The sequence below is a fragment of the Falco biarmicus genome, chromosome 4, assembly GCF_023638135.1.
Source record: "Falco biarmicus isolate bFalBia1 chromosome 4, bFalBia1.pri, whole genome shotgun sequence".
NCBI classification, from domain to species: Eukaryota; Metazoa; Chordata; class Aves; order Falconiformes; family Falconidae; genus Falco; species Falco biarmicus.
The window spans coordinates 43,559,510-43,578,080 of NC_079291.1; the positions used below are offsets into that span (position 1 = coordinate 43,559,510).

At 37.5% G+C, this 18,571-nt stretch overlaps 1 protein-coding gene across 2 annotated transcripts in view; it reads right to left on the reverse strand.

The window, feature by feature from the left end:
• PRTFDC1 (phosphoribosyl transferase domain containing 1) overlaps nt 1-18,571 on the reverse strand; it is a 49,148-nt gene that overhangs the window by 20,294 nt on the left and 10,283 nt on the right. The window lies entirely within an intron of this gene.

Genomic DNA, 18,571 nt, shown 5'->3' on the forward strand with positions numbered 1-18,571 from the left:
CCTTATCAACTAACTCAAAGATAAAAATCCTTGAGGTCAATTTTGTAATATTAAATACTGCCAATCAGGTCATACTAATGCAACAGAACAGTATTTGATTATCCAATTAGAAAAGGTGTTTTTAAAAAAAAAACAAACAGTAAAAGTTCTTGATTCGATAAATTTGTTTTACAGGCATTTCTTGTTGAAATTCATTCTGATGGAAAATTCTCAACCAGCTCTAGTTCAAATTCACTGTCAGCAGCACGCAAAGTCAAGATCACATAAGGGAGACACAGGGAAGCCCTGTTTTTAAGGGAAGACAATAGAGGCCTTAAAGAAGGTAGCAAATTAAAAAATATAGTCATGGCAAGGCTACATGAACTTTCCAGAGAATGGAAGACCAAAACTAAGTATAGTTAATGTGTGCAAATTGGTGAGTGTGCTAATCTAACCTCCCTACCCACAGGAAGACAGTGTTACTTCAATTTTAATAATAGCTGTAGTACCACAATGTGACACTGCAGTTTACTAGTAACATCAAGAAGCTTTATTATTACAAACAACTGACAAAAATGCAGTGCTTGAATACTTGGCTTTGATTTCATAAATCAAGTGCTCTGATGGATAAATAATGGCACGGCAGGACTTGTAAGTTAGGTGAGGATATACTGGGCTAAGGGGTTTATAGCTGTTCTTCCCCTCAAAAAGCAGCACCAGCAGAGGTAGCACGCACATGCCTGCCATGCAGCACGGTTACAGCTGCACGCCCGTGCAGATGGAAGCTGCATCTGCCCACGCTCACAGCCCAGGTGGCAGAAGTCCAGGGACTCTCAAGGAACCTTTGCAGCCGCTTGATCACAAGAAATTTGACAACCCCAGGAACTATTTGTGGTCCCCATGGGAATGGACTCTCTAAATTAACACAGCCTTCCTGAGTAACTGTAAGTAAAGGTTGCAGAATTCCCCAGATGACAATTTATCCAGGTTTGCATAGTGCAGACCCACCAAAAGGCTCCCTTTTTACTCAGACTCCAATTCTCAAAAAACTCTCACACCACAGCTTTGTAAGAGGTCCTTAGCAGTCATTGCTTTAAATGACAGTTTTTACTTTGCCTTTACTTTTTCTGCGCTGGATCAAGGAGCTTTAGATCCTTTCCATGCTGCCCTGATTCATTTCCTGGGAAACACAGCTAGAGCAGGAATAAAGGTTACATCCCATATGTTTTCCAAAAGAAGTTCCAGTATTTCTCTTATTTTTGTGAAGAAAAGCAGAAAGAAAAAAAGAAAAAAACCCTACCAGCAAAGCAAGCAACTGATTTCCTCAAAAGATAATTTTAAAACTAAATAAAAAGTAGAGATAAAGAAGATTTTGAGTTCAGGCTTAAAATGAAAAGCCTTTTGTTGTACAGCAAGACAGGTCACTTCAAAAATCAGGGACATATTCAGGTCAAGACTATTATAAGACTATGAAAAGCACACAGTTTCTAGTATTTACCATGGCATGTGTAACCAAGGCACTGACAAAATATTTTTTCATTTCCAAATGAGAAAGTCTGGAATTTCATTAACAACCAACACACAAGAATTACTGAAGAGGCAGTTTGTCCTTAGTTGCCAGTGAAAAAGACAGGGTAAAAAAAAAGGTGAGGTGCAATGAATTTATTTATTTTTAACTAAAGAAAAAATCTTTTCCAGCAGTTTTCACAGCAGCACTGTTTCCTTTGCATTTGGTATTTCTGGCTCCAGCTGAAAGGAAGATGCTGAAATAGCATCTTCATTGTTGGCAAGCAGTTAAGCAAACACAAAAGCCACTGAGTGCTGCGGGATCACAGCATCTGTCAATCTGCATATTCATACATTGGCTGTTGTGACACAACTGCACACAATTATGAAAATCCTTGTGTTCTGACTGGGGAACGATCACTGTCAGAGGACAGGGCTAAGTATTCACTGTGCCTAAAAACCATGTAGAAAAATCCAGCTCAGAGCCCTCCAGCCAAGGTGCTTTCAAGAAATACAAAGAAATTACTTGCATCACACAGTAGAGTAACTCCCTTGCAAAAAAAAATCCGTATCACTGATTTTAATGCCATTATAACTATCTCTACACTCATCAATTAACTCATATTGTAAAATACATACCTGCCAAATGGCAGGACTCAACACCACGATGTCACATTACCATAATCATAATGTTCATTTAGATAACGTGCACGCTATGGTTGCCATAGGAACCTCTCAATGCTTTTTCCTGAGTTCTCAGTTTATAATCTCAAAATAACACTGCACTAAATGTTAAGTGTAAAGTACAATAAATGTCAGGAAAGAAATAAAATCTGTTTCATTCAGTACCAATTACTGTCAATTCAGAACTGTTTGTTTAATTTTCATGGTCTCAAGTCATTCAGGACTTTTTTTTCCGTTTGGGAGTTGTTCCATACCTTGACAAAACTGGTATGATTGAGTCTCTAGGACTTCTTATAAATGCAGAGACATGAATTAAAGGTTCACTTTCCATCACCCAAAGTTCCTCAATACTTGCTTCCTAGCACCCCTAAACCCTATCAATATAATTTTTGCTGTTAAACGCTTGACACTGAATATAATGTCCCAGATAGAGACATATCAAAATCACGTTTTTGATTAACGCAGCACAAAATTTACTGCAGCTGTTTCTAACAAGACATGACACACTGTGTTGCACGCCTACACCTCATCCCAAGCTATATTTAATATTGCATTTCTGATTTTTTTCTGGGTTTAATAAATCTGCATTTTCCAGAATAAATCTCAGTTTCTTTGGTTTTACTTGCTGTGTTGTGCTTTTTCACCTGTTCATCTTCGGTTTGTAATTTTATTTCTTTCATACCTTGTCAATATACATCTTCAGATCCTATGAATACTTGATGAATGAAAGCAAGAATGTTACCATTTCCACCTCCATTTTTCACAGCATGCAAGGTAAAACTGACTTTCTATGTTCAATGGATGTATAGATATTTAAATTCCATCTATACTAAGTCATGTCTTTTGAACTGGGTGGGGCACAAAATTATTACAACTCTTTTACATCTCCTGAGATCAACACTTGGACATAGTTCAAGTTACAAGTGAAATGAGTTGGGTGGTCTCAGGAAAATTTATTACAAACAGCATTGCTCATCTGAAAATTGCACCAAACTGTGAACATCTGTTACTATTCCAAAGAAACAGAATCTGGAGTGCATTAATACTGGGCTCAGTGAAACAAAAATTCTTTAATCATGGCAAAAAAGTAGCTTTAACATAACAGTTTAAATGCATAACTAAATCACAGAAAATGGACACCAGGTCATTATCACATATCTAGTTACTATAGTCTGCAGAGTTCATATGGAATTTCTTTGAAAAAAACACGATTACCTTTTTTCTCTCAAAATTCACAGGGGAAACTCTTAACAAACAAGGATGTGACCAATGAGGCCTATTCTAATTTGCTTTCTGCCACCTGGGTGATACAAAAGATCTGCCAACCTGAGGACTTCTATGAGGACAGCTCCCTTACTTCACACCATCATCCCGCCTCCTACAACTGTGTTTTCCAGGAAGGTTTTGACCAAAAAGAAGTGATTGACAGATGAACACTTTCAGTTGCCCCTTGGAACCTCAAGCCATTGAATACAGAGTCAGAGAATCATAGAATGGTTTGGGTTGGAAGGAAGCTGAAAGATCATCTAGTTCCAACCCCCCTGCCATGGGCAGGGACACCTTCCACCAGACCAGGTTGCTCAAAGCCCCATCCTGCCTGGCCTTGGATGCTTCCAGGGATGGGGCATCCACAGCTTCTCTGGGCAACCTCTTTCAGGGTCTCACCTCCCTCACAGTGAAGAACTTCTTCCTTATAGCTAATCTACATCTACCCTCTTTCAGTTAAAAGCCATTCCTCCTTGTCCTGTCACTACAGGCCCCTGTAAAAAGTCCCTCTCCAGCTTTCTTGCAGGCCCCTTTAGGTACTGGAAGGCTCCTATAAGGTCTCCCCAGAGCCTTCTCTTCTCCAGACTGAACAACCCCAAATCTCCCAGCCTGTCTTCACGTGAGAGGTGCTCCAGCCCCCTGATCATCTTTGTGGCCTCCTCTGGACTTGTTCCAACAGGTCCATGTCCTTCTTACGTTGGGGGGCCCAGAGCTGAATGCAGTACTCCAGGTAGGGTCTCATGAGAGTGGAGGAGAGGGGGAGAATCACCTCCCTTGACCTGCTGGTCATGCTTCATTTGGTATAGCTCAGGATATGGTTGGCCTTCTGGGCTGCAAGCACAGATTGCTTGGCTTATGTTGAACTTCTCATCAACCACAGAGCACAGAGCTTCTTGTCAATATAAAGCATCTCTAAGGCTTCCCTTGCCCTTTCTTAAAGCTCAGTGAAATGGCTAGGACAGAATTATTGCCTGCAAGGTTTCTGACTTATACCCACAGCTGGCAGAGTCTGAAAAGCATGAGTCAAGCACTGCTTTACCAATAGGTTTGGTGTGACACGTCCACTAAAGCAGAGCAGAGTTCAGTCTCCACATTCACTTTGGCCTTATCTTTTTATTTTCTTTTAAGATTGTCATTAACAGCATGTGATCTATTCTGCTTAGGTTCTCATAGGGTGACCCATGATCTTGAAATGTCTTCATTAAAGACAGGATTACTCTGCTCCTAATTCAGGTATCTGGAAGTTTAGACATCTAAATCTATACATCCTGGGCTCCCTTCATAATCAATTGAGAAAACAAGATAGATCATACAAATCGTCTGTTTCACCACATCAGAAATCTACAGCAAGTAACTTACACCTAGACTTCTAACTGTGAGAAATCTGAATTTAGGTGAGATGACTCCCAGCTTTAGAAATGAGATAAATATTTTCTTCCTCAAAGCCTCACTGAGCACTCAGAAAGAGATTACTTTCAGTCACATTTACCACAGGCGTGTAAGAAGCAATGATCTTGACTATTTTCCATTAGTAACACCCTGAACTATCCGCGCAGGCTCTGTCTCACACAAACATTTAACACAATTCTCCTTGGTACCACTCCAGGATAATTAGCTTGCACATTTACTCAAAGGTTTAATTTTCATCCAGGTGAAATATATTTAAGAAGAGATTTCAAAAGATACAAGCAATCTAATATGTCTTCCCACTTACATAATGAAAAAAATATTGGCAACAAGTTTTTGTGGATTTTTTTTATAAAGACATTACACTGGATGATTAATAGGGCTCTACACTCTAAATTTCTTGGAGCAGAAATATAAATTTACCTGTAGGGTTTACCCACTGAATAATGAAAACAATTGGATTTCATGTGTGTGAAGTTCATCATGATCAAGAATAAAGTCTCAAAGAACCTCAACAAAACCATAACTTGCATTCGATACTGGAGGAAGGATAGCAGCTGGGATAGGCTACACTAACAGTAACTTTGAAGGTGATCTGAACAGCTACATTTTGAAAGGCACTGAGGGAACAAGGTGGATGGCATTAAAGCCAAAGGGGAGAAGACATTTTCCAAGTTAATGAATTATGAGGATTTGAACAAAATTTTTGCTAGCTCATACAGTAAAGAAAATCTGAGACTTTGAAACATCACATGGACGCAACTGACTTATGAAATGGATATGTGTTTTCAGAGACATGGCTACAATACACTGCTGCAACAGAAATTGAAATGACAGAAAACCCAAGCAGAACTATATACTCTGGCATACAAATTAACACATATTACAGATATTTTTTCAGTTAAGAAAAACCATGATGCTCAGATGAAAACAGAGCAAATATGAAAATAGATTACTTTTCAGTTAATATCTTCAAAAAATGAAACTGCAGAAGCAATGTCTCTCACATAGCTTTGAAACCGAAAATTATTACTTCTATGTGCCTTAGCTGCAGCAAATTGATTCATAACATAACCAAGATTGCTGTACTTAAAAAATAGTATTGCAGAAATTAATTGCAGGTGTTGGCAGAATTTAGATACATGTATCTGCAGTTATAAAGACTTCTTCTTTGAAATTATATACTGTTCAATAATTATGATACCTTTTGCTACATGACCATGCTCTACCATCTCCATCATGAACATAATAATTAAAGTGAAAATTTTGATGTGCCAGTTTGGATGCTGACACCCTAATGCGAAGCTTCATTGTTTTGCAGCCTACCTTCTGAGAAGTACTTCAATATATGAATATGCTGGTCAAGGAAGTGTCAGTATGGCATCTACATCATCTGTTAACCTATTCTGACTACTAGGTAAAGTCAAACCGATATATAAAGTACAGGCTATGAAATTATCCTCAGTAGATCAGCAGCAGTAAGAACATCGGTGGAGTGGTAACACATCAAAATGCTGTACTTACAAGCAACATACACTTGAACCGATACCATTTTGGGTTTCTTTTGGGTTTCTTTTCTAGAGAACAGCTAAGAATAAAGGACCTCAAGGGTGTAGGTCAGAACACAGACTGTCATGGTTCTCATGGCAGGCAATTAGAAGTACAGTCCAAGCTTAAGTAGCAACACTCAGAGGACAACTAGTAAGTACTGTTAAGCTGGAGACTTGCAAATGAGTGGAATGATACGGATCGCTTCCCAGTAAAGACTGGAAAGCATGCCTTCCCTTTCCCAGAATCGAATGTACACCAAAGGGAAGACTGCAAGCTCCAGGGCACACCCACATTCAAAATAATCAAGTGCCAGGTCACTGATATATTTGTAAGAGGTGCTTTGAATACCTTGCAAAGCAAGCCAACAGTGCTGAACCAACTGGATATCAAATACAGTAAACTGGCGAACATCCACATCACATACCCTGCAGGGACAGTAAAGGTACATTTGCACTGAAGCACTGATGGTTTTGTGTATCTGTTAGCTTTAAAGCTGCCTTCCTGAGCTGCTTGGTAACCACACCACTGACCATACTGCACCCATTGCTATTGCCAGGATAACCTGTGATAATAAACTTTAAACTGGTGTAGGTATATCTACCAAAGATCTACAATATAATTTGAAGATTTCACTTATTTTTTATTCTTTTTCTTCCTTGTTCTTTACTAAAAGCTCCATCTCGCAGGTTTGGAAGTGCCTCAAATTCAGGCTAGCCTATCCAGTTCCAGGGAAAGCCAGAGTTCTGCAATGAGGAAGTTGGCTTTGGACAGAGAAAGACAAACAATAAACTTACTGACAGCAAGGTACTCCTTATCATCTGACCTGTGGTAACACCTGTGTATGTTTCTTCCCTGCTGTAAAAGCAAGGCAGAACACTCCGCTTAAGCAACTCTCAAAGCAACAGGCAGTTATTAAACCTAATAATACAATCATCTGTTCATACATTCAGTAATTTCTTGTGTACCAGGACTCCTGTATGCCTTCTCTGTATTTAATCCAAAGAAGGTAAGGTATCTTGAAATAGATACTAGAAAATTCATCCCCTCTAAGAACTGCTTCCATGGAGATTCTCTGGTATCTAATAAAGTATAAACTGCCATTGAAGCTTTTCTTTTCCCAGTCAAGGGATTTGGAATTGATCTCTTGGGTGTATTCTCAGACATCAACAAAGGTGAACTCTCAAGCAATGTTAATGCAGTTAACACAGGTTAATACAGATTATACCTGCAACTAAGAACCTATTTGCTAAGGGCAAATATTAAAAGCTGTAAATTCTTTACACTCCTTTATTTTGCTGGAAGCATGTGCTCAACACTGTACTTCCACATATTACTAAGTTCTGTAGATATACAGAATAAGATATCTCAAATATTTTCAAATAAAAAAACATGACTGCACACATGATCTACCCCTGTAGTTTTATTGTGGGTAGCTTTCTTTAAAATCTCTAAACAGAGATAGGATTTCAGCTTTATTGGCATGAACATGAAGTAACTCTACAGGAAAAGGGCCAAACTGTTGTAAATTGCACCAGAATTCAGAACAGCTGACTTCGCTAATAAGGCTTATAGACAATAAATTATTTCATATTTTCCTTTCTGGTTTAGCAATTGAGTTTTACATATTTTCTAAGTATTGGTTTGATGAGTTATTTTGTTTAAGGATGAGGCAGTAAGATTGCAGCACCACACATAACCATATGGCACAAACATCACCTGTATACTTAAAAGATCAGCAAGAACTGAAATCAAGAACATGCAATACCAAATGTTTTGAATCATATATAAATCTGAAACACAATATATCCTAAAAAATTAGGTCAGTTTTTAGAGAGTATAGTCTGAAGTTTCTTTGTACTGTAACTTCTTTTTATTCTGTAAAATAATATTTAAAACATAGAAATAAAATCTGCATATGTTCCAGGACGAGAAAAGGCACTAGCAATTTCATAAGGCTGTTCAGTTGTGTGAGGTGAGGTTCAGACCACATACTCTCCAGAGATGGGAGGCAAATAAAATGTAAAACTTACAACAAAAGAACAATTTAGGAAGCATATTTTCCAGAACTGCTGTAATCCTATTCAGGTATTCTTTTTGGACTGCCAGGACACATTACTAAGGGTGTCCACTTTTTTTGATAATCATGTATAATAATGTGATAAAATTCCAAGCCCTAACTCTTGGAATAGATGGGCTTCTTTCCTTCCTCAGCTCTCAGAAGATCACTGTAAGCTAAAGTGTATAGGGAAAATCTTCCTCCTGTTACTTAAATGCATACACACCACAACAGCAGAACCAGATGTCATGTTTCCCAGCATTAATGTTCTCACAGGGTATCAGCATGCCAGTTGGGACACTACTAGATCCATATGCACCACCTTACCTTCTTTTTTAAATTGTGTTGTAAAGTAATGTACAAAAGTAAATGAACACTATGAAAAATTATAAAGTGAATTTGTAGCTCCATACTAAAAACCCTGTCCCTTGGGGGGTTCTGCAAGCACAAGCGAAAACAGCTTTCTCTAGACTAAGCACGAAGTACTGACCTTCTGACCCTGACTATCAGCAGTGCCTAGGATTTGGTGATGAAAGGAAGGTAGGAGAAGAATCTCCAAATTTGTCAAATAGTCACAGGCTGAGAAAACAGATATATAGGTGTAAGCAAATTCACAAAAGATGAGACTGATAAAACCATCAAATGCTTAGTGTCTCCCAGCAATGTGAAGTCTACTGTATCACTGACTCTCACAACTCAGTAGTGCTCTCTTTCACACCACCATGTTTAGTCCCTTGGCTAATGACAACTTGGAAACTTTCCACAACGCACATATCCTTTGTGAGTTTTCTTGCAAGGTTATTTTATAGTATCCCTTCTCTATTTAAATATTCTAACTTCTATCAAATGAGAAGGGAAAAGAATTTTGTATTTGTCATACAGGTAAGTACTGCAGTAATAGAGTACTTCTTGTTATTGCTATATTCCTTTAAAGAAACCTTTTTGTTTTATGCCTTACAGCACCCCTGGGGTGTGGCACTGCATGAACATTGCTCATGCTATGATCTGTCTTCAGAAACAGCATTTAAGAGATGCCAGTAAAAAGAGAATCATAGAATTCCTTGGGAAAATTAGAACCCTCCAGCTTCTTTTGATTAATTTTGCCCAATTTCAGATCTCCATATAAACCCCCCCAAACTAAATGGTATTATTAGCATTCAAATAAGTAATCAAGGTGATATTCTTCCAATGCATAAACATGTCATGGTACTTTCAAACTTGTCAGATCTTATTTGTACAACAGGATTAGCAACCATTATGTTCTGGACCTTTCTTATGCGTAAGAGCCTATCTCCCTGGCACTGTAAAAATCTGTGAGGCAGGCTGAAAATACAGACTACGGTTTCTCCTAATGATGACATGTAGTATTGCTGCAAATGTCATAATTTAGTAGTTGTTTGCTGTATTTTGGCAGAATATGAGAGAAAACATTTCACTAAGATTAAACTTCAATTTTTTAGGCTTCGTAACAAACCACTGCTTTACAACAAATGCTGTATCCAGGGGAACTTCAGAATCTCATTCTTTGAAAAGGCAACCTCTTGAATGCTTTTAATGAAATCCCTTGATGATCTGAATCTGTTCTAAAACTGACCAACTTTAAAAACATCCCTGGTCTCAAATGTTAAAGATGTTCCAGAAACCTGGATTGCTTAAAAATACCAAAGAATTAAGCTCACCACAAAAAATATTTAAAAACTTCAGAAAAAAGAACTTCAGATCTAAAACTCCATTTGTACATAGTAGCTGTATCCCCTGTAACATACTGTAATCTAAAACATTTATTGCAAATTGGAAAACATTTTTCAAAAGAAAACATTACAGCTTGTTAGAAAAATGTGACCCTTGGGGAGACAACTTTCTCCAGAGAGATTAGAAAATACCTCTTGTGGAGTTCGCATTAGATCGGAAGTCCAGAAGAACAGAGTACCAACCGACAATACAGGAAAACTGTAGATTTTTTTTTTGGTTAGTAAAAAGAATTCCACAGCTGAAAATCACAGATTAGTATAAGGGAAGATAATACCTAAGCAGGAAACAATAGATAAAAATGAAAAGTATCTTGAGAAGGCAATTAGTTACTTGCTTTAATAAGCCCCATAAATGTCTTAAAACAATATTTTTATATTGCTGGAAAGCTATAGCACAGCTCAGTACCACTCTGCCTTCGCTGCCACATCTGTTCTTGTTCTGTCCCCATGGCAATCAGGCCGCTTCCTACTCAGTTCTCCCTCCACCGAGCTGTTTGGTTCCCCCAAATCTTTCATATGTGAGTCACTGAAACACTTGCTCATACTTTAAAAAAATCACTAAGAATTCAGATGGTGCTAACATATTTAAGTGGTGTGTAGGTGTGTTATCTGATGCATACAGTTACAGAGATCATCCCTCTATGACTAAGTTTTACATTACAGATAAACTTGATAAACTGACTATATGCTAGACTTATTACGACCTTTCCTGAACTATGCCCACAAATTAACACCTACTTGTATTATTAGTAACCCTCCAAGCCCCTAAGCAGTGTCCAACAGGAAAATACTGTAAGTTTTAATTAAATAACTTAAACCAGAAACACTTCCTCCTTATACTCAAGACAGCCTTGAGCAAGTGATGAACTTAAGCTCTCAAATCTCACAACTCTGCCGTCAGAGTTCAGTGGAAGCTGTAGATACCTAGAAAGGAGAGCATCTGCCTTCAGACCTGAGAAGTTTCATGACACTGAATTTTCAGGTCACATTTTATTACACATAGTACAGCCTTCTTCAGTTTGCCTTAGAACACTATGAAAAGTAGGTTGGTTCACAAAAATAATTACAGTTGAAATATCCATGCTCCCTCTGATACCTCTGAGGAGCACCCCTCAGATAAAGAAGAGGGGAGTCTGAGGCTTGCACACCAAGCGTGTGCAAATGAGGGTCCCTTGATTATGGGCAGACATCTTTTTCAAGCAATAGCTGTGCTGACTACAGAAGTTACTGCCCACAAGCTGTCCCCAGCTGTTTGTAACTCCCCCTCTGGCAAAGGGCTACTGGCAGGCTAAGCGGCACGTGCACATCTGGGTCAGTAAAAATGAATCCAGCAAGTTGAAGTGGTTCCAATAGAAAGTCTCCTGTAACTGGTCTCATCTGGGCTGAGACAGGTTAGAAGTGCTCAGGAGCAGCTGAGCTGGCAAGTGTGACTGGCAGGAGGGCACTGCAGTTGCTGAGAAATGAACTGGAAACTTGTCATTGTTCCAGCCAGAGCAGATGCAATCAGAAAAGAGACCCATTTCCAGTGTTTTAGTTTTCACACCAAACCACTGTCTGTACCTGATGTAAAGATGAATCTGGCAGGAGAGTTTATTCTCAAAGTTGCCTGACTCATGCTGTTACTCTAATAAACCACCAGCCACAATTTAACCAAGAAACTGCCATCCTTCTCATAACATTTTTGTAAATTGCTTAAAAAAATTCATCAGCTAGTTGCAAGAATAAGCTTTTGGGACAACTTCTGCTACTAACACATTTTCAGCTATTTGTCTGAAAAGCTTTAGTGTCTCTGAGGCTGACATTTTGTGGTAAGACACTACTGCACGTAGAAGTGGATTTTGTTTCTTTTATGAAAACTATTCTATTTTAAAGCAAGCCTTAACATTTGGAAAAATGAACATTTGGACACAATTAGGACTGTGAATTGTAGCATCTCCAAACTTTCTATCCACACAAAGTATGATCTGTTTCCACTGTTCTTCAACTTCTTAACCATCTCAGGTCTTCCTAAGTTTCAGGAAATAACTGAACCATCAGCGATACAGAGAGAGCGATACAGAGAGCGCATCAGTGCCTGTCTAAGACTTGGGAGTACCTTTGGCTTGGAACTATAAAGGACCTTTTACTCGCTCATTTTAGCAAGTTTGAGCATTTCACAGAGCTTTCACTCAAAAAGATAGTACTACTTTAGGATGCAAATGCCATTTTATCCATTCATAGACATGGAAAAGGAGACCAAGATAAAAATCTGGCAATTCTAGGAGTAGATTTGTAATCCCAAATCTCTGATCTTTAGCTTGCCCATAAGACATCTATTTGGCAGCACCATCTACAATCACTAAAACACATTTATCAGAACAGCAACAACTTTAAGGTCCATATTCTTGACACTGGTAGCTTTTGTGGACTAAATTAATGTCATATTTTCATTGCCCATTAGCTTCTAAAAGTATATCATGCTGCAAAATTCTCTGTACAGGTGTTCACTGTCTACAGTGCTAACTGCAAGGCATGCATCTGAAAAAGGCAAAACGAGTATATTTTAGTCTTTGAATGTCTGGTGTAGGCACAACTTCTCTCTAAATTAAATAAACCACATTTTGTCTACACTGAAGATATTTATTTGCATGTCAAATTGCTAATTTGCAGATAATCTGGAGTTCAATCCTGTGAAATTAATGCAGAATTTGGCTTTGAAGTTGATAGGAATTCATTCTACCAGGGAGGCTCCAAGTTGTAATTCTTCTATGGCTACTCAGCATCAAGAAAATGACATGGTCATCATCTAAACTGTATGCATGAAGCAAAATAAAGGGAACTCACAACCCGCCCAAGACAAAACCTGTAAGTACAAAAGCTAATGTGGATTCTCTTTCATCTCAGGACATGCACTTTTCTCAGGAGATCCTAAGTTGTGCTTTCATGACACACAGGCATGGAGGTAAACAATCATTCTAACACTGGTGTAGAGTCTGCGTACAGATATGAATCATTAAATGCAAGCAATATACTTAGTTGTTTCTTTTGTGGTGTTAAATGAATAAAAACATTATGAAGCTACTTGCTTTTTAGGGTCAGGATTATAACATAGTGTTTTCAGATGTAAAGTTCATTCTGATCTTAAAAAAACAAGTTCCATATAGTAAAATTACACTGAATAAGAATAGGTTATCATGCAAAGCAGGAATGTACATTTTACACTGTTCTCTACTCTGATTATAGTCTGATGCCTCATGTTGTTGGGTTTTTTAAGATGTAAGTATTTAGTAATGGTGTATGAAAAGTAAAGCTACACAGCAGAAAAATAAATTATTTTAGAACATTTACCAACTGTCTTTAAACTTACTCATTATAAAATTCCTCTGTTTCCTTACTCTTATAGTAGAAAGATTTAGCAAAACTATCTACTGAGGTGGCTTCATATAGCAAAAACATTCAGATTTCTACTAAACAATGCTTGTTTTGTTGCCTATTTTCAGAATTTTGCAGCACTGATGGTCCTGTTTATGCCAAGATTAATAACCAACATTTGTAAATATATTTTCAAACAACCGGAGGCTGAAGAGGAAACAGACCATGTAAATGGATTTGTTTGTGAACAGACTTCAATGCAACCCTTGCGCATGGATTACAATTCAGAGGTCACTTTTCTATTAGTTATGTTCTGGAAACCATAAATAATGTATTCATTTTAAAGAATCACATGAAATGGCCCAATCCACATAATACTCTGTAAGTTTCCTCCAAGTGACTAGCACACAATACTCCTTTGAAGTTCATTCATATTTTTCAGGATGATTTTCAGCAATGTCTTCTTGACATCAGAAGAAAACAATGCACTTCTAGAATCTGCAATTCAGATACTATATGGAAAACAGACCAGTATTCTGTAACAATCTGTGCTCAAGATGGAATTAACAACTATGATGTATAATCTGAATATCAACAATTAATTACTATCCTCTTTCAGAAGTGCATTCCACAATTTCATAGAATTATAGAATAGATTAGGTCTTTAAAGGTCATCTAGTCCAAGCCCTCTGCAATGAACAGGAACATCTTCAACTAGATAAGGTTGCTCATTCACCTTCAATGTTTCGAGGGGCATCTAGAACCTCTCTGTGTAACCTGTTCCAGTGTTTCATCACCCTGATCATGAAAAATTTCTTCCTTATATCTAGTCTGAATCTAGCCTTTTTTAGTTTAAAACTGTTACCTCTTGTTCTATCACAACAGGCCCTACTACAAAGTCTGTCCCTATCTTTCTTATAAGTTCCCTTTAAGTACTGAAAGACCACAATAAGGTCTCCCTGAAGGCTTCTCTTTTCCAGTCTGAACAACCCCAACTCTCTCAGCCTTTCATCATAGAAGAGGTGTTCCATCCCTCAGATCATTTTTGTGGCCCTCCTCTGGACCCCCTCCAACTGGTCCATGCCTTTCCTGTGCTGAGGACTCTAAAGCTGGATGCAGTACTCTGGGTGGGGTCTCAAAGTTATTCAAAATAACAGGGTTTATTATAACAGCATTATTTCAAAATAACAGAGATGACTGATTTTCTGTCACTTTAGTCCACACAGGAATAACCAAAGAAATCACAAAAGCCTTAAGCAAAAGTATCAGTCTCACTCTCAGTTTAGCTCTGCATGAGTTTCAGTGAAAAAAAGTTATGCCACCAAGTTCACTTGTCCTTCCCCAAAACCTGAGGTTTACTATCATTCTTACATTGCAAAATATAGTAATTAAGAGAATTAAATAGATACCTATAGATAAGGATATGGGAATACTAAACGTTTCACAAGAACAGGTAGCAATGCATGTAGAAAGCACACCGGTCTGCCTAATAAAAGTATGTGGTGTTTTTCCTCTCTTCCATCAGCCCCCACCATTAGTTTCAACAATGACTTAGCCTGATTCTTTCAATTATTAGCTTTCATCACCTGTCCACTAAAGAATTCTTAATTCACATGCATTTACTGTCTCTTCTACTGACAGGCTGCTGAGAACTTCTCAAGAAATTCTACAGACTCTGCACACTTCCTCTAAACCGCCACTTAAGTTTTTCCAATTCCATGTCAAAATTGAGCTTTGCTTTAAAGATCACATTTGGCATACCTACCAAACAGGAGTAGGTGGTATTATTGCATCTATTAGTAGGGGATTAGACCTGATGAGCCAGAACATCCTCTTCTGTCTCAAGCTCTACTTCAACCTTTACCTTTATCAGCCTGCCCTAAATCATCTCTTCCACGCTGAACAAAAAGATCTGATTATTGTTTGTGAACTCTCTACTCTTCTGCTGTGGTTTTTTACTAATGGTTCTCACGCTACAGTATTTTACTAATGGTTCTCACACTATGTTTTTTTACTAAAACATATCCCACTCAACTCTTTTCTTCATGACATCCACATCCTTCTATTCCTTTGTTCACTCTCACTTTTGGTTCATCCTCAAACATTCAGTCATGTCTAGTCCTATCCATTAATTTGTAAACACCCTAGTAAAACACCCTCCTGGTTCCTCTGTGGTACTTCCTTCTGTATTTTTCCTAATTAGTTCTTTAATCTGCTAAAGTTATCAATATCACAAACATATTAAAGAATGTCTGGATCCATGTTTCTTACCTCTCTTGCTGGTGTCATACTCTCCTTAGATGACATTCCCAAGCCAAACTTCTTCCTCCATTACTTTACATCCTTGACTTCAACCTACCATGTTTCTGAAAATAGTTTTGAATTCTATCAATCTGAAACTCTCACCTCTTTTCAACTTCAGAACTCTGGTCCCCTGTAGAGAAGCACTCAGGAAAAAAATTAGTATGGTGAAAATTGAATATATTAAATTTTATTCACCCAGTTTTAAACTAAAAAATCTCTGCAGTCAATTCCAATGTTCCTAACATGTTGTATTAAAATCCAGTGTCTTAAAACTTAATATATAAGAAGCTGCCAAATTCTATCAGTTCTTACGACAGTGTTTCCAGAATACATTTCCCCTAAACTCGGCACTCAGCTTTCCATACCTGCATCATATTTCACGAAGACTATTATAGTGCTTCCTGGTCTACCCACTATACTTACTGCCTCACTATTCTTGAGTTCATTCAAGAAAGTATGTGTTTTCTCTTCTCTGCCTCTTAAAACTCAGAACTGCTACTTCTCACTCAAATTTTCATCACCAGATTTTATTTTCCTCTCCATCTACTTCCTGACTCTTACCCTTAAGTCTACATGATACTTCCATATCTGTTTATTTCTAACTCTCACCTCAGTGCTTTCTTTTAATTTTCCTGCTGTGCTAGAAGCTTATAAAGTCACCATACAGCCTCTAATGAAATCCCCACTTAAATAATCCCCTTATTTTGAGCTCATTTAAATATATAAAATTAAAATGAGAACAAGTATATCTTATCACCTGTAAGTCTAAAAGAAACAAGATTCTCCAAAAATCTTATTTCTAGGGAGGAAAACTTCATCTTCCAGTCATGATTCTTTTCCATTTCACAATTATTTTTAATATAATTGTTACTGATTAGGAAGCCTTAAAAATCTGAGTTAGAAGATTACCAAGTGCTTCTTCGTGAATTTTCTATTTCTCAATTTACAGATACAAAACTTTGTTTACAATTAAGTGCACCTAATTTTTTCTTTATTGATCTACACCTGAGCCTGTAAGTTTCTACCCACACATGTAAACTCCTTAACTTCCTCTAATGTACCATTTTAGCATTCTAGTGATAAAAAAACTAAAGAAATGGAAAAATACAGTTCAATTTCTAAAGTAAATAAAAATATGCTTTCAGACAAGGCTTTACCTCCAGTTTCAGTTGCAGGAATTCTGTTAAAGGTCTAAGAACTAATACTGATGTCTGTAGAACATAAACAATGTAACCATATTTATTCTTTTTAGGCTATGGTTTCCTTAGTTGGATTCCACTTTGTTGCCTCTAAAAATAATAATCAAATTGTATTTTCCCACATTACCTGTATATATACTAAATTCAGTAATCTTTCAAGATAATGGAACAAGACACCACTTGTAAAACACAGGAAAGTTTCTCATAAAAATGTCCAAGCTTAGGCACATATGTCAATACTTTGCAAACCAGATAAAACCATCCTAACCATGGAAGTACAAGCAGCCACTCATTAATATCCAAAGAATCTAAATGTACTTGTATGAATAAGTCTAAAAAAGAATTTACATGCCCAACTTTCAGCTACTTAACAGGAAAGCAGATCTTAACATACTAATTGTCTAAATTCTGGAAGATGATGACAGGTTTGCAAAACAAAGAGCCATGTAAAGCTGGCCATATTTGCATGGCCATATTTGTTGGTCATGTCCTTCTCCTGTAATCATGTTTGTATGCCAGACATCATAGTACAACATTTTCCACTGATACTTTGCAGTTAAGATATACTTTCACTGATGCCAAGACCTGACTTTGGGTCAAAATTACAGCCCATTTTTGCTACCCGATTAAACCAAGATATCCTAATTTAAATTACAACCTCTAAAAATTGACTAACCTTTCAGTATTGAAGTTGGAATGACACAATTCAAATCCCATGAGTTTGAGCTGAAATTAGTTGTTGGATTTAAACAGCTGGAGGGGGGGAAGGGAGACATATCTGAAGGAAGTATATTGAGAGCAGCAGGACTCCCTTTAGGAGAGAAACAGAGAACATTAAGTAAAAAGAAGCAGGATAAATAATGTGAGAAGAAGAGTGTCTATAAAATGAAAAAGGGATAAAAAGAGAGAGCAGTAATAAGTCTTATAGAATGTGGAACAGAAAAGACAAAGGGAAGCAAAGGAGTGGAACTGGTGATACTCCAAGACCTTATGTAGAGTCTTACCTCTATAAACTGTAATTATTTGCCTCTGATTAAAATGTAAAACTGTAAGAGGTATGTTATTACAGAACAAACTGATCTGGGGAAAGATCTGGGAGTCTCATATAAGGCTGGGATAGAGTCACTCAAACTAGTAATAGAGAGTTCCTCAAGTGTTCTGACTATGGCTATGTTGACAAGGGTACACGCTCTAAAACCTGCAATTGGACGGGACACAACAATCACTCAAAACACAAAGGACAGCAGGTAGTGGTACTGGTACTTCAGTCAGCATTACATTTATGCATATCTCATTGAATGAATCCACAAATATTAATGTAATTTCAAATTTATACTACAGTGTCATTCAGCTCCTCAAGATCAGGCAGATATGAAGCACTGTTCCAAGCACTAAATCAAGCACAGTTTCCAGCTCTAACTACATGATACCTGTTTGGAAGCACTTGTAAGAAAAAATGGATTTATTTTCTGAAAACTAGATGTAAGCGTTAGTTCTAGGGAAGGTGCTACCCTCCT